Source organism: Rhodamnia argentea, chromosome 10, assembly GCF_020921035.1.
Source record: "Rhodamnia argentea isolate NSW1041297 chromosome 10, ASM2092103v1, whole genome shotgun sequence".
Taxonomy (NCBI): Eukaryota; Viridiplantae; Streptophyta; class Magnoliopsida; order Myrtales; family Myrtaceae; genus Rhodamnia; species Rhodamnia argentea.
In genome coordinates this window covers 22878073-22883104 of record NC_063159.1, presented here as the reverse complement: position 1 = coordinate 22883104, position 5032 = coordinate 22878073, and positions in this window count along the sequence as shown.

Here is a 5032-nt window from a genome sequence, read left to right as displayed (position 1 = left end):
CTACCACAACTCGGCGACCCAAGGCCACAAGACATCAAGCATATCACACTGCCACCACACGGCCCCAATTTCATATGCCCATAATACAAATTACACCCAAAAAACCACATGCAAGGAATTTTCCCATCCAAATAAACACGATATCTACTCAAAATACCCACAACCAAAACTCCTATTCCACACCCAATCGAGCGATCAATGGACAAGTTAGTGGTAAAGTCAGAAATCCACTTGCCTCGGTCCTTTACAACGAGAATCCGAGCTTGAATCTTCATCTAGACATCCAAAACCACGACTCTTCCTCCTTTATGACTTATCGCCAAACCACCCCATGGGTCATCCAACTTTAATTCACCTCCATTCAACAACAAACATAATGATCGGGCCTTAAATTCTGCTTACGCATAACTCAAGGACACTAGATCGGACAATGAATCATCCTTACAAAGCTGTTTTTCTTTCCATGCAATTGAATCTTTTCCTCAAGAGGCCCATATTCCAATTCGATGATTTATGCTGAAACGAACGACGATTGAGTAGAATAAGGATGAAGGTTAGTAGATACTTGCCTTATGGTCAATCACGAAGAAAATGGGAGTTGAATCGGTCCAAGAATGGGTTCAAGCTACCACTTCTTCCCTTGATGGTGCACGGCTGACGGAAGGAGAAAGAACGGTGCACGGGGTGGCGAGCGGGTAGAGGAGGAGCTAGTTGGCACACGGTGAGAGGGAGAGAGATGCAAGGCCGCGAGATTGAGAGAGACGAGAGAGAGATGGTTGCGAGTGAAGGTGAGCCGAGAAAGAGAGAAGAGAAAAGAGAGGAAGAGAGAGTGGGCATTACCCCTGAAAAAGAGAGGAAGAATTGAGAAGAGAGAAAGAGTGGGGAAAATTATATGGGAAGAGGAAGGGAGAGGTCGGTGGTGGCCTGGGGGGGTCAAGTGGGATTTTCGGGCTAAGTTACGCCGTCCATCCGAATTTACAATGTCCGAGACAACTACAGGCCATCCTCTGTTTTATAATTCAACTCATTCCTTGCTTTGTTTCGTATAATGACCACTTCACGACCCTTAACTTGGTACCTCAAAACTTCTTTGTTCTTGACCCACTTATAGAATTAGTCATTCTACTTAATAATCCAACTTGCGGAAACTCCGATTATCGCATAGCTAAACTTCAGCCGCTGGAGTTGATGATCAATATGCTCCTTGCTAACGAGGCTGATTTCAGCTTCATTAGCCAAATGATAGGTTATGTCTCTCGTCTTGCTATCTCTCACAGACCCTACTAGCTTCTCATGAATCTTCCAGCATGTTTCGCGAGTATGCCAAGGTCTATTATAATGACCACACCATACACGAGGCTTCTCATCTGTCTTGTGTGTAGTGGCACTCAGCCTGTCAACAATTGCTTTAAACACAACCAAAGCTAAGGCATAAAACTATCCTTTAGTAGAGGTTCTTGCTTCGGTATTGGTTTTACCGAGCATGAAGCTCCTCCGACTTTCTTCCCTTCTAACTTCAGAAAAAACTTCACTAATAGGTGAGAAGGGTTGTCTACCAAGTATCCTATCTCTAACTTCATCAAATTCATTATGAAGACACGCAAGAAACTTAAAAAAACAATCAGCCTCAATTAACTTCTTGTGATTGAAATCTTCAAATAGGTCTCCACTCATAATTGTTGAAGAGGATAAAATTCTGCCATAACTTTTTTAAGACATTGAAATACTTTGTGATAGTATCTTCTCCTCGTAGAATCTCACTAAGCTTCAACTTTAGTTCCTAGATTTGGGATTGGTTCCCCAAATCAGAATACATCGTATCCCACAATTCATTAGCAGTGAAAAAATACATATAATTGGCTCCAATTTCTTCCTCCATGGAATTCACCAACCATGTCATTACCGTAAAATTCTCAGCATCCCAAACAGCCCAAGTTTGGTCTGTTTTTTCTGGTTCAATTTTATCCCTAGCCAAGTATCACATCTTCCCTCTGTCCATTGGATTATTGATTTGGGTGTGTCTAACCACATGACAAATGTTCATTATTTGTTCAAAACCTATTCGCCTTGTCCGGTTAATCAAACAATATGCATAGCACATGGTAGTTTCTCACCCATTGTGTGTAACAACTTGATTTTTCGCCGGTTTGGATAATAAGCGAAATAGTATATATATCAAGCTTGGATTAGTGGCAGAAAGTGACGTTGGGGGATATAATATTCGAGTTTGATGGCGTAGTGGACGTGCTAATATTGGTCTGTTTATAATTATTTAATGTATTTTATTAGTTTGTGTAAAACGGTTTGATGTGAAGTTTGGTTCGTGATTGGAGCACACAAGCTCCTACTATCAACCTAACCCCTACCATTTCCCCTCCATATAAACCCTTCCCCACTCTCTCTCCTCTCATTTGAAGCCTCTCTCAAAGAAACTCTCCGATCTTCTCTCGGTTTCTCTTTCGCCGAGCTTTCTCTTGCTCTTACTTTGGCCGACAACGCCACAACGCAACGGTAGCAATCTCCGACGGCTCACTCTTCTTCTCATGCTCTCCCTCGTCTCTGTCCCAGCATGCTCACTCTTTCGCTCCTCTTGCCCGCACAATGCTAAGGAGGAATGAAGGGTTTGAGCTCGTTCGGATAGCGAATTGATCCCCGTTTTCTTGTACACGAACCTAATGCAAGTAAATATCTATCTTTGCCACTAGACTGCCCATTTATCATTTGTTTTAGTGTGGAACGTCAATTTTGGGCATAGGTGTGTTGATTGGTAGTCGGGTTTGCATGGCGAGGAAGGCAGCGTTGCATATCCGATCTGTTGCTTGAGTTGGCGTCTCTAGGTCTTGGGTAAGTGGAACGTATGAGTTGATCATCCTTATTATCATCGGTTTGTGAAGCATTGGAGTTGGACCGAATAAGGTAATTCGACCGTGTACATTGGGGGTAAATTTGCGTGATTTGTGAATTGCATGTTCACTATGCTAGTTAAAGTGTCGCTATCTTGTTTTGGGTAGACGGAATCTATAGCCGGATCGCTTGGCAAGGCGCTAATTTGACGTGGATTGGAATCGGGCTCATATAAGTGTTCAGCCGTGAGGTTGGGGGGAAGGTTTAATGGAGTTTTGTGGCTTTCATGTCAACCTTAGGCGACCAACGATTGATTGTCTTGTGCCCCTTCCATGTACGTGTTTCGTGGTGGCTTTCCTTGAGTATTCTATTGGTTGATTACTTGATAAGGTCTACTTGAATGAATGGTGAATGGATAGCCTAGTTATTTGATTCGACATTTATTTGCTGAGTTTCGGCTCACTCTTTAGTTATTACCCTCTTTTTAGATATTCAGATACCTATGCCCTATGATGATGGTGGTGGCGTTAGAGCACGATGATGGTGCTAGATAGTACTCGGAAGTAGATGTTACCTTTTTTATTTCTCCCAGTGTATATTTCGTTTTAAAGGATTGATCTACATAAACGGTTAAATATATGTATAAATAAAATCAATCCTTTGGAGCATCGAGATGTTATTGATATGTGTGGATCGATGTTTTATCATATACGGGTTAGTGAACCTAAAGAAGACATATCCTTTACGCGTATCCTACCAGTTTATCATGCACTTGTATGTTTGTATAGCCGACTTGTATGTTACTAGGCATCTGCATGCACGAGTATATATGTAATAAGAGATTAAAACAGAACACGCTAGCAAGAAGGTAGTGCCCCCGGATTCTACAGCTCACGTTGTAGGGAAAGGCTTTATAAAAATTTCCAATTCTATAGACCTTCCGAATGTCTTACATGTTCCTAAGCTTGCTTGCAACCTTTTGTCTGTTAGCAAGTTGTCTAAAGATTCAAACTATCCTGTTATTTTATTTGATTCCTATTATGCATTTCAAGAGCAGATTTCAGGGCAAACAATTGGTAGTGCTAGGATGGTCGATGGTCTCTACGACTTTGATGAGTCCATCTTAGACAAAAAGGCTCAGGCCTGTGATACTTTCAGTTCATCTTACGTCTAAGAACAAGTTTTACTTTGGCATTTTAGACTAGGATACCCTAGTTTTGAGTATTAAGACATTTGTTTCCCTCTTTATTTAAGGGTGTGAATTTGTCATTTCTTCATTGTGAAAGTTGTCTTCTCTCTAAAAGTACTCGAGTTTCTTATATTACAAAACCCTAACGTGCATCCAAACTTTTTTACTTAATCATAGTGATGTTCCACGTCCATCACCTATTACTACAATGATTGGCAAAAGGTGGTTTGTGACTTTCATTGATGATCACACACGCTTGAGTTGGGCCTATATGATAAGTGCTAAGTTTGAGGTTGAAAAATTGTTCAAGGATTTTTATCACATGGTTGCAAATCTTTTTCAAACCCAAATTAGCATTTTGCATACTAATATTGGTAAAGAGGTTTTTAATCATCACTTGGTAACTTTTCTAAGGGAAAAAGATATACACCACCAATCCTCTTTTCGTGACACATCCCAACAAAATGGTATTGCTGAAAGAAAAAATAAGAATTTTCTTGAAGTAAATCGTACCCTAATGTTTTATATAAATATTCCTAAATGCTTGTGGGGCGAGGTTGCATCAACCCAATCACCATCTCTACCAAAAAGTATTGATGTTTCACAAAAAGGGGGAGAAAAAGTACCGGAACATCCTGAGTTTCAGGTTTATTTTAGAAGAAAGACACTTCAAATGGCTAAAGACCATCCTATTTTGGAACTGTATCGATCTGAGGCCTCGAGAGATAATTCCTCTCATCTTTCAAGTAATTATGATCCCATTTTACCTTCACTATCTTCTGATTTGGACTTTTTCTACACTTGACATTCCTACAGCACTTCGAAATAGGGTACGGTCTCATACTCAACACCTTATTGCAAACAAGTGTCCTACCAAAAGCAGTCACGCAATTATAGACCATTTGTCACAAATCTATCTCACAAATTTGTTCTTAGAACATTCAGGAAGCCTTGAATGATCCTAAGTGGGAGGAGGCAATAGAGGAAAATGGCACTTGG